Raw genomic sequence first — 15,849 nt, 5'->3', positions numbered from 1 at the left:
CTTTGAAGGAAATATAAAGACAATTTCTGGTATCTCTGTATACTATCATATGTAAACCATTGATCCTTTGGAAGTGAATTGGATGCCATGAAGAAAGTATCCTTTTAGTGCCAGAAGAGAAATAAGCTGTAACCCAACATGGTGAATAAACTGGTTGCTAAAGGTTACTGAATAACTTAGTCTTCCTGATAGACAGGATGCTCAGAGAGCTCACAATGTTTAGAAACTCACATGGCTCAGCAAATTCACAAGACTCATGATATTCTTCCCAGAGGTTGTATAAACAATAAATCCTTGTTAGGAAAAGGAGTTTAGCTACAGATAGAGTGACCTGAAAGTTTCATAGGAGACTTTAGGAATGCATTTTCCATGAGTTCTCACACATCATGTGGTGGGATTTTGATAATGGACCTGCCTGTGAGTCAATCATGGTCTCTTAAGAAACAGAGTAAGCTCACTGGCTCATCAAGATGGACTTAGTTGGAACTGCTACTTTGTTCTGTTGCTTCTTTCTGTATCTATTGTTAATAGGCACTTGTGTGCATCTCTCTAGAATATTGTGCACCAATCGCAAAGTTAAAATTACAACCAGTAGGCAAAATGGGAATGAAGGACTAGTGCTTGTCCAAGTAAGGAAAATCTTGGAGATAATTCTCAGAGCAGCATGTATCCCCTGACAAAGAAAAACAAAAGGTCTTTTATTGGCATGGTGTACATCACATAAAAATGACTTACCACATGGAGAGACAAGACCATTTCTGAACATGTTCGTTTGGAGATCGTGACCCATGCATGTTCAAGTATGGTAGAAAGAATCTCCTCATGGTTGATAATTTAAAATTATAATGAGAAAAGTTTACTGAGGATGATCTGAAAGAAAAAGACCAGAAGGACCAAGCTCTCCCCAAAGGCATTTAGTATTGGATGACATTTGTCAGAGAAGATCTATGTTGAAACCACTGTTCAATATCTTTATTATTCCAAATTATTGATGCTATCATAGCTGAATTGCTTTGCTGTTTGACTGGCCATGTCCAATGGGAATATAGAGCCTGGATGGGAATCAGACTTATCAGTTCCAAGTCTGCTGGAACTTCAGCCATTTCTGATGTAGATCCTGAAGATATGGCAGAAGAAACAACTTCCGATGCTATTACTGTTGTAGGGATATTGTTGGCTGCCTAAGTGCAAATCTTTACTACTTCTTTGAACACTCATCATGGCAACGTGCAATGACTGTGTGGCAAGATGTAAAGTCAGCTACAGATGCCTTGGGGATACTTCACTATAACATTGGACTTGTCAAAGCTGTCATGTCCTCCAATGGCTCTATCTAGTGTGGCTCCTAGTACCCAATAACATGTCAGAGAAATTTCAGTGCATCCCTAATAGTTTCACATAATCTTTAAATGGCATTGCCTGTATTTGTCCAAATGGCCTTGTTCATAGATGTTTTGAATATTATTTTCTGTTCAGGAAAGATCTCCCCATCACTTCACCATTTCTGATAGCTGGAGTTCTAACAGAATGAGAACTGGCTATATAGGCAAAACTTAGCTCAGGCTCCATGAATCATGCAGAAGGTCTTCCTTTTTACAACCTCCTTTTATTGTCCTGGAAAGCTTCAGTAAAACCTCTCCAAGCATCTGCTTAATTTGTTTTGCTTTGTTTGTTTGTTTGTTGTTTTTTTATCACAGGAAGGGTGGGTTGAGTTGTTTCACAAAATATGTTTTGATACCTATAGCTGCCAGCTCTAGGTACACATAACTGAATCAATGAGAGGGTAGCTGAAGAATTTCAGAAAAAAAAAGTTAGAAACTGAAATTGAAGATAGAAGTGGATGGTGAAGTGCTAAGAAGGAAGGGGCTGTGGAAAGGAGAAGAGCAAGTGATAACACAAGAAGCAAGGCTACATGATCACAAAGACTGTGGAGGCAAGAGGAGACAAGGAGCTGTGATGGTGTGAGAACTATAGGTGTCAGCCATCAGAATAATTCTAGAGAGCTCAGGGTGTCTAAAGGCTGAGGATTCCAACACCAGAAGCTCAAACCTTTAAATCTAGAGGCATTCTGGGTTGCTTGCACTCAAGGTCTGTAATATCTCTAAGCCTCTGCTTTAAAAATGGAGAGCTACAGTCTCTGGTGTTCAAGGCTCAAAGCTATAAGCTCATGACTGGGGAAACCCAATTCATAAGTCTATGGAGCTTGGAGTCCTCCAAGGATGATAACTTTAGGTTAACTATTCATTGCCTTTTTGGAATCCATGGAAATGTAGAAAAAAATAAAATAAAAATGAACTCCAAAACAGAAAAATCCAAACAAACAAACAAAACAAACATGTGATCTCTTACATGTGTAAGTCTATCTGCAGCGTTTTATCCAAGGCCAAATAGACAATAGAATCCATAGTTCTTATTTGAAGTGGAAATGTACTCCCACCCAGATGCATTGATGATTAATACTGAAAATAATTACATCAGATTAAGCCAGTTTTTTCCTATTCACTTCAACACAGTCATTCTGTGTATTACTTCAGAGTTTTTCAAATGAAAAAAAAAATAAAGCTCAGGAAATTTTTTTAAAAGTAATTTATTTTTTTGGTGTGTGTAGAAAGATATGTGCATAGAGACCAGAAGAAAACTTCACGATCTTCCCCATGAGACAGAGAGTCTCTTTGTTCTCTCTTGAGCTTTTGGGGGAGACCCTGACTCTGCTTCCCATCTACGCATACAAGCACTGTGATTACACAAATGTGCTACCTTGACAGGGTTTACATGGGATCTTCAGGTTAGAACTTTGACCCTCATGTTTGCATGGCCAGCACTTTACCTGCTGAATCATCTCACCAGCCCAAGATGACTATTTGATGTTAGACTGTAAAACTATAATTCAGGATCTTTCTTATTTAATGTATGAGCATTTTAAATAATCATGACTTGTATTATTAAGTAGAACATATATCATATTACATAATATATCTGAATACTTTTACCATTGCTAAAGAGCATAGTTTTGTGGACTACCTTATATTTTCAAAGCTTTACAGCAGAACAGTTTAGGATTGATGAATTGTTTAAAAAGATGAACACTTTTTTCTTCTTAAAATATTTTTAATATGAGCTCTGTTGAAAGTAAAGTATATCTATAGTTGAATTTTTCTATAGCAGTATTAATTGCAGCTTCACTCTGTCATGACTTCATGCAGCATAGAAATTCATTTTACTCGCTGCAAAAGAGGGAAAATTAAATGAAAGAAAAAGGAACACTTCTTAGTTAGCATTCCTTTTCCTCCACCCAAAAGGAGACATTGCTGCAATCCTAACTTTTTAATTTATACTTAATGAAGCAAAACAGCAATTTGTAATTGCTATTCATCTTAATAATTAATGAAATTACATTGTAAGAATTTCTATATGAGCCGGGCGTGGTGGCGCACGCCTTTAATCCCAGCACTTGGGAGGCAGAGGCAGGCGGATTTCTGAGTTCGAGGCCAGCCTGGTCTACAAAGTGAGTGCCAGGACAGCCAGGGCTACACAGAGAAACCCTGTCTCGAAAAACCAAAAAAAAAAAAAAAAAAAAAAAATAGAATTTCTATATGTACAGAATGTTCTCAACTTGTCCAGTGTGATTACTAATGAAGAAAGAGCCACAGTGAATGGTACTTCACAAGGTTTAGCATTCACTCCATGGGGAAGCTGTGGGTCTCTGCATTAACTAATGAAGACCTGAGATCAAACGCAGAGCCCTATGGAATGCCATCTTTCAAGGTAGCATAATAAGCCTGAAATGTCAAGTGAAATCTCCTAAAAATGGAGTTTAAGCTACAATAATGGCCCATCACAACTGTCAAGCTAGTTCTCCAAGTAATATATATTTAAGATTGATGATTTCAAAAGCTCAGTGAAGTAAAGTACTTCTAGAAAAATGGCCCAAAGCAAATTCTTGATCCCAAGAACAAAAGAATAACTTTAACCAAAGCTGTCATGGGAGTGACTTCTCTCATACCATGACAAAAACATACATAGCAATTGGCTCAATCAGAAGACAAGATAAAGATGGGAAAACAAAATCCTGTGATACTCTTTACTGGAAATTGTAACCAAGTAGCTGGATTCTACCATTATCTGTGTATGCATACTGCTAAAACTTTACATTATAGGCCTACCAGGGTAAAATATACTGCTGTTGAATGTGTGACACACAAAGAAACAGATTGGGCATCCTATAAAAAGAGAAGCCTTGAGAGCACAAAAAGTTGAGGTGAGGGCAGACTAATGATCAGATAAAATTAATTAGCAACATTCTAATAAAACAATTCTTTCTCTGTAACAGTCTGTTGGAATTAGTAATAATAAGACGTAAAAAAATTCCTCAATGTGTGTCTCAACTCTTGTGTAGGCAGTAAGAACAGAACTGTGAAATCTTTGCAAAGTCTGCTAACTGAACACTCTGTACTTTGCTTGGAGACAGAGAAGGCAAAGAGACAAGCTTATGGAGAATAATTAATTAAAGTCAGAAATAACCTTACCATAAAAATTAGCTCCGTGAAAAAATTCTTTTAATTTCTACTAAATCAGAATCAATTTAGACATGGAAATGGAAATGTGAAGGATCCTTCCTTAATGATGCTGGTCCTTTCTATTGAATTTCTTGGATCCTGACTCTACAGTACTATTGGATTTGGTTGTTCTGGTTACTCATTTACTTGTGTTTTCATTAATGCAATAGTTCATTTGTTGATAGATATGTTCTTCTGTCTATTTATTTAAATAAGATTTTCTGCCATTTCTTAGGTCCTAGAACACTTAGAAGAGTACCTGGCAGTGCCTGCCTTTGAAGTACTTAAGATGATTGACAAGTACCTAAATCAGGGTTATAGTAAATATATTATAATTTAATATGTTCAAGAGGATCCCAGAAGTGTTTAAATCTAGTTGTGCCAGTGTTGAAGATGGTTAAGACATCTTTCAAAGAGGGCATGTTATTTGATCTGTTTCCCATGATGAGTTGAAACTTCTCAGAGAAACTACAGAATCTATACTTAAACAGAAAGACTATTTCAAGAAACAATGACATTTTCAGGTAATTAGAAATGAAAAATTTGAGTCTAATTTTCTATTCTCCTTCACATAATTGCATATTCCAGGCAATAGGTAATCAGATTTATATGCAATGAATGTGCAGATCAGTAAATGGAGTAATATTTCTTATAGAAAGAGTGAATATATTTTAAAATAATGGCAGTCTTGACTCTAAGGCCAAAAATACAAGTGAAGTAAGCTACTTAAAAAGCATTGAATTCTCTCTGTAGTTACTTAATAATTACCAAGCAGGATGTGTTAAATGAGGGGGTCATAGTTTCTCACTAATTAGTAACAACCAGGATACATTTATTTCTGATAGGTATGCCCCTGAGAAGGGGCTTTCTTCCAGAGGAGATTTACAGTACTAGAAATGACCTGTGAGAAGCCAGTGCAGAGAGAAGAAAGTATGTGTAGAACTCTAAGGCTCTAAAAATGTGTGAACTTAGATTCTTGACCATTATCATTCAGAAGTACTACTGGGCAGGAGAGTCGCTGAGGCTCTCCATATTCATCATTTCATTCTCCATTCCTATGAGGCCCGCTTGTAGATTCTACAGCTGAATAAGATTGTGCTGTTGTCTCTCTGTTCCTGGATTATTGGAAAATATCATGAGAGCTCTACTGTTTGACTTTTATGATTTACTGAGGACTTTCACTCATTGAAAATATTTTTACTGCTACCAGCATCCAGTGGAGACTTAAAGTGGTCCAGTGGGTTCACTTTATTGACAAAATTCTCTATTACTAACTTATAAAAACAAAAACCAAATCAGAAGTATTGCTTTAGGGTTTGTTTGTTTGTTTGCTTTTGTTACTGTAACAAAAGAAACTTAAGAGTAAGAACATTTATTTTGATCCATTATGTAAGGATCATCAGAGCACAGAAGGTATGGTGAGTAAGGCTCTATCCTGATAGGAGGAGCTTGTCTTGGAACTTGTTACAAATTAAGTGATTAGGAACCAGCAAACGCCAAAAAGAACAGGGTGGAGAGTTGGAGTTGTAACTTATGAGGCCTGCTTTTGAGAAAGTTCTTTTTTTTTCCTTTGGGTACCACTATTTTTGTCATTTATTTATTTATTTATTTACACTCCAAATTTTATTGCCCCTGCTCCTGTCCACCCTCTGATTGTTCCACATCCCATACCTCCTCCCCAACCCCTGTCTCCACAAGGATGTCCTCCCCAATGACCCCACCCAACCAGACCTCTAAACCCCCTGGGGGCTCCAGCTTCTTGAGGGCTAGGTGAATCTTCTCTGACTGAACCCAGGACTGGCAGTCCTCTGCTGTATATGTGTGTGTGTGTGGGGGGGGGGCTCATATAAGCTGATGTATGCTGCCTGGTTGAGTGAGAAGTGCTATAAGAATTATTAGTCCAGTGTTTTAGAGATCAAGGGGGTCCAGGTTAATTGAGGCTGCTGGTTCTCCTACAGGATCGCCCTCCTCTTCAGCTTCTTCCAGCCTTTCCCTAAATTCAACCACAGGGGTCAGCAGCTTCTGTCCCTTGGTTGGGTGCAAATATCTGCATCTGACACTTTCAGCTGCTTGTTGGGTCTTTAGGAGGGCAATCATGATAGGTCCCTTTTTGTGAGTGTTCCATAGCCTCAATAATAGTGTCAGGCCTTGGGCCCTCACCTTGAACTGGATCCCACATTAAGCCTGTCACTGGACTTGCTTTTTCTCAGACTACTCTCCATTTCTATCCCTTCAGTTTCTTCAGTTAGGAACAAATATGGATCAGAGTCTTGACTGTGGGATGGCAGCACTTTTTAAGGATTTTATAGCTTCTTCTAAACAGTGATCAGCTGGAGACCAACACTCCAACCACAAGCTTATTGGGGCATTTCAGACTGAGAACACAATAGGCATATGTGAGAAAGTGTCTTTGTCAAAAGATTCCTTTCAGGTTGGTTTCTCCTTCTCTTCAAATAGATTCCTGATTTATGCTAATAGTGAAATTTAAATTTTTAAGCAAATATTTTGTTTAGATATAATCTCAGCTTGGGTTTTCCCCATTGTAGACATAGAAGGTAGTGTCATTTGTATATTCTTTATTTGTAGGTCTCATCTCAGAAAGCAGAGCTGAGAGAATAAGAAAGAAAATATTGTAAGGAGAGGAATCCAATATTACATATATATGAAATAGCTAATTTTCATGGAGAATGTTACAGGTTTCTTTAGAAACTTGAGACTACTCAGAATGTAACACTGTCAAAATTCTTACAGTTTGGCCCTAATTATTTATTGTTCAGTATTGATGTTATATATATGATAGATTGTAGCAAGGACTGTTCCCCATGGACATCACATGCGGTTCAGAGAAGATGTACAGCCGCGGTGAAAGAGCAATGCAGGTGATATGGGCACATGCTAAGGCTGAGTTCAGTAGTCAGAATGGGTGAAACCTGTGTAGGGCCAATGACACCAGTGACTGTCGTTGCAGTAGATGCAGAAAAGGGACAGGGCATCAGTTCAAGAAGTGTTCATCTAAATACTGTGTATTCCTTAATGTAGGGAAACACTATGAAAGATAAATTCCCAAATTCATTGGTGTTGAATATTAATGACTGAAACATAGCAAATTAGTACAGCCAGACTCCAAACTTTGCCTTGTCTTCATTTTCTATAAACTCTAGTGACTTTTGGCTCTTCTGCTTGTTTCCTAACTGAAGAATCGCAAGTCTTTTAGTATATATTACTTCTCAAACAGTGTTAGGATGTCTCTTTAAGAAATGCTGATAATCCCAAAATGTTCTTACTAATATGTATGCCTTATTTACCATATTAAGGATTAAGATAAAAGTTCAATTTTTTTTCTAGTATATTTTAGCACAAAATCAATCACATTGCATGTTAGCACCAATATTTCATTAAATATAACTTTATTTCTTAGAACTAAAGATAGTGATGAAAGGTGATTCTATGAACACCAGTATCTTCATTTGTAAAGGGGAGATATTACTATGTATCTGTGTTGTAATAACTTTGCTGAGATGTTACACAGAATACAGGTTCTAGCAAACTCCATTAACTGCCCATTGGACAATGGAGGAGAAATACCAAGTGGTATCTTGAACTTACCATGACGTATTTTTGTCTTTGTAGGAGAGTTTCAAACACTCTAAGATGCTTACAGATGACATTTTGAGAACTGCTTGTTTTAGGTCTACCCACCATTAGGTTTTTCAATTCTTATGTCCTGAAATGTCATAAGGCTCCTGCCAATGTGATCTTCTATTGTTTTCCCAGTACAGCTTCTTGATTCCTAACATCTGGGGCTCGTCTCTGTTCTCCAGAGTTTCCTTGAATGTTTGGTTCTTTCTTAAATCATCTATACTTTGAGGAATCTTTACCAGCTCTCTTACTCATGCTTGTTTAGTGAGAACCATTTTCTTCTTGCATAATTGATATTCTCTTTTTTTTAAATCACTTTACAACTCTAAAACCTTTTACTTTGTAGTCATTGACTTTCTATGCCTAGTAGCTTAGCAAATAAAGGCCTGAAAATATACAATTACCTTTTCCTCTGCCCTTTGCTTTAAGAGTTTGTTTTTATCACTCAAATATTAAATAGAAATTAACTTGCCATTATAAACTGAGGCTTGATAAACCTATAAGAGAAACTCAGGTGTATGCTGGATTCTATCAGTCTGATTCTATCATTGTACATCTGGTTTATTTGTGGACCCTCCCAACTATTTGTGTGAAAGTTGGTCCAGACAATTTTGTTTCATGAGGGGTAACAACAGGAAAAGAAAGCCTGTGAATGTGGAAAAAGGTATCACATAGAATCTGCAGTTCATGACTGTATGTTTCATTCTGCCCATAAATCTGATGTTAGCATAATATGGTAGATACTGTGGTTTTCACACTGCAGTCTTCCTTAAATGAGCCTGGTAATAGGACAACCTAGAAACATCAATTTCCACGCTTTTGTTTTTGATACTTCAAAAGTCACGTTTTTTTTAAATTCACAGATTGACAACTCATAATCATTTAGGTATTCTTATGTATGAGATTATTTCTTTATTTTTTCATGCACACATCTTACAACCTTAACTACAAGTATAGTAACATAGAAAATCCATTTTTTTCTGTTTTCTACCTGTTCTTCTAAGATAGACTAGTAATTAAAACTGGAATGTCTTGAAATCTAGTCAACTTTAAATGTTTGTCACACTTAAAGGCAATACATTTGCACATTCTCAGATTTTTACAAGTGATTGCCACCACCACCTGTTCTCCTTAGGTCACTTTACAGAGAAGGTTTATTACAGAGAATTTATTTACCTATTGATTAATTTCAATGCCATCATATACAATTAAGGTATAGAGATTTCTAAATAACTGATTTGCCTTGAATAAATGATAATTATAAAGAAAAAAATCATTTTTCTCAAATGTCATATTAGCACAAGACATACACATGAATAGGGACAGATAAGAAAAGAGCCTTTGGGATTTTGGTTAGTGTGTTTATTTGCAGAGTTGTAAGCATAGACCAGAGTGATCTAGACCTTTGATTCTATTAGGTCATTTTCTGACAGCTCTTCTTCAGTTTAAGTGTTTCTAGACTGAACAATCTATGGATTCCTCTTAAACAAGCACTATGGGAACATATTTTCTTCAGGTTAAGTATATCTGTTGACAGAAATGCAAGGGCTGTATTTTTGTTATTGTTGCTGTTGTTGTAGCTATTGTTTCTCATTGTTAATAAATCCAATGTGGTTTGTATTCCCTTTTGTAACCACAACCATTTTTTTCTCAACTTTCCCTCTAAAATATGAAATTTCTGGAAATTCAAGTACATTACAAAAACATTGGATATATTATTCCTCAAATTTTACTGTCCGTTACCTTGGTCCCTCTTCCTCCTCATCCACATTTAATCATATCAGGGTCTATAATAACATCACTGCTTTGCACACCATTTCCTTGTCTTTCTTACTTGGTCTTAGCCTCCTGGATACACTGCAGCACAGTTAAAAGATACTCTGCTTTCTCTATGCTTGGCTTGTGCACATCTACCTATGTTTCTATTTAAGTCCCCACAGCACTTCTCAGAATCACACTGTTTCCCTCTGTTCCTCATCTCCCAAATGACTATTTCATATCCTCTTTCAATCCTTTCCAAGTCATTGCCATTATTCTCAAAGCTTTTCTTGTGATTCATTGAGAAATGAAAGTTGTCAGAGAAATCTTCCACTGTGATCCATGCCCCATTCCCTAGCTTTGTCCCTCATTTCTTTCGATATTATAGGTTGCTTGCCTGTGCTACGAGTAGGACTACTGCTCTTCTGCATTGTTCATTGGTTTCTGGTCTATTCAAGCTCAAGCCTCTGTATATTTCCTCCTTAGCTTTTCTTTCTTATTGTATCATTGACATCAATGTACAAATATTCTGTGTCATTTTCCATTTGAAAAGAAATTTTGATAATAATTTTATTTCCAGTTAATATCCTAATCATTTCTCATAGCAACAATAAATCCTATAAAAAGCAACTTCTAATTTTTTTCTTCTATTCTCTCTCAAATATTCCAATCTATTTTTTTGTCCTCCCACATGGCTACTCAAAACACTTAAGCTTACTTCTACCATTTAAAATGTCAAATCCAACAATCAATTCTGTCTCTTTAAAAAAATTATAATAATTTCATTAGTGTATGTCTGTGTGTGTGTGTGAGTGTGTGAGTGTGTGTGCAGGTATGTGCATGTATATGTGTGAGTGTGATTTTGTGCCTGTGTGTGCAAGTGTACATGAATGTGTGTGTGTGTGTGAGCATGTGTGTTTGTGCATGTGTGCATGAGTCTCTGTGTGTGTGTGTGTCTGTGTGTGTGCATGTGTGTGTGGGTGCATACGTGCATGTGAGAAGTTCAGTGGATAAACTTGTAGAGTCTGTCTTCTTGTGTCACCTTTAGACAGACCTTAGGATCAAATTCAGGATAACAAGCCTGTGATGCCTTTACACCCAGAGCCATCTCCCCAGCCTCAGGTAATACTCTTTATTTTCTTGAATGTATCATCCTTTGGCATAATCACTGTTTACTTCTTTAAACACTTCATGCTCATTTCTCTTAATTTCTCTGCTTCTGGACTGACTGCTCATTTTCTTTCTTTTTTTTTTTTTTTTGGCTAAGACAGCAGAGCTTTGTTTATCTGATAATGACAGACTCTTCTTTATCTGCACTTGCTCTATGGTGCTAGCTGTCCTGTCATCCCCATGGTTCCAAAATCCACACTGTTGGTACTATTATTCTCAAGAGGTAATCTAATCTCCTGTTGTTGTTTTGTTGTTGTTGTTGTTTTGTTTTGATGATTAGGTATTTGTGTTTTATGAAAACAGAGGGAGTGGGAAGGTCTGGTGGGGTGGGAATAGGGGGTGAGGCCATCCTCTTGGAGACATTGGGTGGGAGGGAGGAGGCATGAGGTGTGGAACAGTCAGAGGATGGACAAGGAGGGTGATAAAGAATGGATTGCAAAGAATAAACAATAAAAAAATTAACAAAAATATTTTAAAAATAAAGAAAGCAGAATTCGTTTTCACCTGCTTCCTCCTACCTAAATCATGATTGCAAACATAATGCTTTTATTTATTTATTTTTCTTTCTCCCAACTTTGGGACATGGATGGATAATATTTGTCTTTTGTAGAAATTCTGATTTGGGTATCCTAAGTTTTAGGCTAATTTCCACTTACCAGTGAGTACATATTGTGTGAGTTCCTTTGTGATTGTGTTACCTCACTCAGGATGATGCCCTCCAGGATGATTTGCCTAGGTATTTCATAAATTCATTCTTTTTAATAGCTGAGTAGTACTCCATTGTGTAAATGTACCACATTTTCTGTATCCATTCCTCTGTTGAGGGGCATCTGGGTTCTTTCCGGCTTCTGGCTATTATAAATAAGGCTGCTATATAAGATACAATTTGATAAACGTATCAAACTCAAGAAGAATGAAGACCAAAGTGGGGACACTGTGCCCCTTCTTAGAATTGGGAACAAAACACCCATGGAAGGAGTTACAGAGACAAAGTTTGGAGCTGTGACGAAAGAATGGACCATCTAGAGACTGCCATATCCAGGGATCCACCCTATAATCAGCTTCCAAACACTGACACCATTGCATACACTAGCAAGATTTTGCTGAAAGGACCCAGATATAGCTGTCTCATGTGAGACTATGCCGGGGCCTAGCAAACACAGAAGTGGATGATCACAGTCAGCTCTTGGATGGATCACAGGGCTCCCAATGGAGGAGCTAGAGAAAGTACCCAAGGAGCTAAAGTGATCTGCAACCCTATAGGTGGAACAACATTCTGAACTAACCAGTACCCCGGAGCTCTTGACTATAGCTGCATATGTATCAAAAGATGGCCTAGTCGGCCATCACTGGAAAGAGAGGTCCATTGGATACACAAACATTATATGCCCCAGTACAGGGGAACGCCAGGGCCAAAAAATGGGAATGGGTGGGTAGGGAAGTGGGGGGGTATGGGGGACTTTTGGGAGAGCATTGGAAATGTAATTGAGGAAAATACGTAATATATATATATATATATATATATATATATATATATAAAATAAATTCTGATTTAAGGAATGGAAGACACAGGTTGGGGATTTCAGCAGAAGCTGAAGAAGAAAAATTAATCTCATAGCTGAGGTCAGTGAGTGAATAATGATACTGATGGAAGAGGGGAGAAGCTTAGTATTTGTTTTCCCAGTAATTCATAGTCACAGTCACGGGGGTCTGCATTCTATGAGAATTCTAAGGCTCACAAAGTGAACACAGATGTGAAGTTTCAACTTAACTAAGCATATTCTTGGATATAGAGTTCTAGAGATCATCAGATTATAGTCACTTCCCACACTGTTAATTAATGTTACAAACGAATAAAAATGTATGATATTTCATGTTCCTGAGGAAAATTATATTAATCAACATTCTCACATTTTACACACCTCACATTGTGCCTTTTTTACTGTTATATTAAAAGTCTGATGGCTTAGATCTCTTTAGAAGCAAGGGGCCTCTTTACAATTCAGTTAGTTCAATAGCCTGTCCTGTAGATGTCTCCTTTAGCTGCCTTTCTGGAGTTCTAAAGCCAAGTGAATGAACTCTGAACTGCTGCAGACACCTTCCTGAGTCCTCTGAACTCTGCTAGGGCTGTACCTATCATCACCAGGCTGGAAGCTGTCAATACTTCCACACTAGTCCCAATGTTGCCCAAGTGCAAGAACCACAGTCTATATTCTGTTGCCTTTGTCAGGTGTCACTTAAACTCGCACCAGATTTCTCCAGGTATGAACTCCCCAGATTGACGTTTTCCTCATCCTCAGCTTGTTCTCACCTTGTAGTCTTACCCAGGCCCTCAATTCATCTAAACATCAGGTAATTTAACAGTATTTTGGGAGACTGTGTCTGTGAAGATAATTGGTAATTCCTTCGTGTTGAAAATATGGTAATACCAGATGCACTCTTTATTAGCTGCGCATATCTTAACAAAGTTTCAGGTTTTGTCATATTCAGTACTGAGAAAATCACCTTAAAACATATTTTAAGATTAAATTTAGAATAATATGTCATATTAATATGGAAAAGCATATAGTTTTGTTGGCAAATTATAATTACTATGATTGTTATTACCATTAGATATCAACTTCCTAACAATGATTAAAGTAAATTAAACTCACGTTACTAAGTTGTTGTTAAAGCATTGATACTTTATTCCAAATTAGATACTTCTCTTTGTCCAGACATTGATACTTGGCCTTCATGTAGTGATCTCCATTTTATCTGAATTCATGTTGTTAGATGTTAGATTAGATATTCTTTCTGGTGGCACCAATAAAAGTCACAGACAGGAGAATAAAACTTGAAAACTTCATATTAAAACTTGTCAAACTTATAACTCAACACACAAAAATGTCCTCATGCTTTTTGATGCGATATAAATTCTTGAAGCATATTTTCTTTTTAAAGTATTGAGTATGTCTCTTGCTATCCTTGTCCAGTTCAGATTTATGTAGTTATGTTGTTGAGATTTCATGGGTGTGGCTTCCAATATTACTAGCAGACACAGTCTCACAGCAAACTCCTGATCCTCTGGCTCATAAAATCTTTCTACCTCCTCTTCTCTAATGTTCATGTAGCCTTGGGAGCAAGAAAGAGAAAGCCCATGAGGCCTCAACCCTACACAAAGAACTACCAGCAAATAAAGAATTTGGAGAGTGGGAGAAATATTTTTCTCCAGGGAATGACACCCACATTGGTTATCCAATACTGACTGTTGTGCCCTGAAAACATACATACAAGCAACATTATACAGATAGAGTAGGTTATACTTACTAATACATGTATGCATGTAACATCAATTCATAGTAATAGGTCATGAGATTTAAAGAGAGGAAGGAAGGGTATATGAGAAGACTCGAAGAGAAGAAAGGGGAGAGGAATTATATTGCAACTTCCAATGATTCAAATTATTTAATTATTTAAAATAATTTAAAAGAAGTATTGAGTATTATTGTTGAAATTTTGCAAAGTCTTTTACTAGAAAAAACAAAAAACCAGAGAGCAAACATAAACCAGTTAGGCAGAGAAGCAGTTGAGAGTATGGCACATGGATGTCAGTAAGAAATGTGCATATACTTAAACCTATTTAATAGGTTTATTTGTTAATTGTTAATAAAGAGCAATATATCACCTTGATAAAAGTGTCTCCATTGTCATTTTAATGAGTATGTGGTGTTCATAAAATATAAGTACTGTGGTTTATTTAAGCAGGCTTTTATATTGCCGGATTGGCTATTTTCCATTTCTGTTGTAGTAAACAATGCTGGGATGAACATTATATGCATAAATCTTAATGCACACCCTTAATCATTTCTTTAGGATAAATTACTAAAAAAATTGCTGTGTCAAAATATATGCAGATTTTATTTATTTACTGTAACCCAGTTTTTAATCATAATGTAATAAATGCACTTTGGAAACAATGAATATTCAAGAAGAAAGTATAGCAAAATGCTACAACTCACATATCACCTCAGAGATAGGCATTATTAACATATTTTAAAACATTCTTTTCACAATTCTTTATTGGCATGTGATTATATTTTAATAGGCATTTTTATCAAAGTCAATACAGGAGGCTAATAAATATTGCCTTTTTATCTTTATGTTTCTACTCAGAAATATTTACTCATAACTTCACCTCTTTCACTTCTTGCAGAGTATAATATGGATATTTACTGTTTTCTTTAATCTGTTCTCTACCAGTAAGCCTTTAGGTTATTTACTGTTCAAACTTTATAATGAACTAATAGGCATTATTGTATGAGTATCTTTGCAAATGTATGAAAACAGCTACCTTAGGGGGATTCTGAAAAGGAATGTGCCCAGTCTTTAAAAATGTACAATGTAGAAAAGACATGTAATGGAATAATCAAAGACTAAGGCTGTTTTCTTGTGATATTGTTTCTAATATGCTATGTGAATAAAACAATAAATTTTGAATAAAAATGATCTTTTCAAATTATTGAATAGCTTTAGTTATATACTCCATCTTAAGGCCTTCTTAGACTCTATTATGGAATGATAACTAGTTATCTCTGATACAATTAAGACATTGAAATATCATTGTTTTTCAGTCCAGTGCTGAAACTTGTGTGGTTAACACCTGGAAGTTGTGGTCTCTACCAGTTAGAATGTAAGACTGACCACTTTATCTATCTCCACTGGTGAAAGTGAACAGCCTTACGTG

The sequence above is a fragment of the Mus caroli genome, unplaced genomic scaffold, assembly GCF_978045245.1.
Source record: "Mus caroli unplaced genomic scaffold, Mus_caroli_1 scaffold_3, whole genome shotgun sequence".
Taxonomy (NCBI): domain Eukaryota; kingdom Metazoa; phylum Chordata; class Mammalia; order Rodentia; family Muridae; genus Mus; species Mus caroli.
This window is presented reverse-complemented; position numbering follows the sequence as displayed.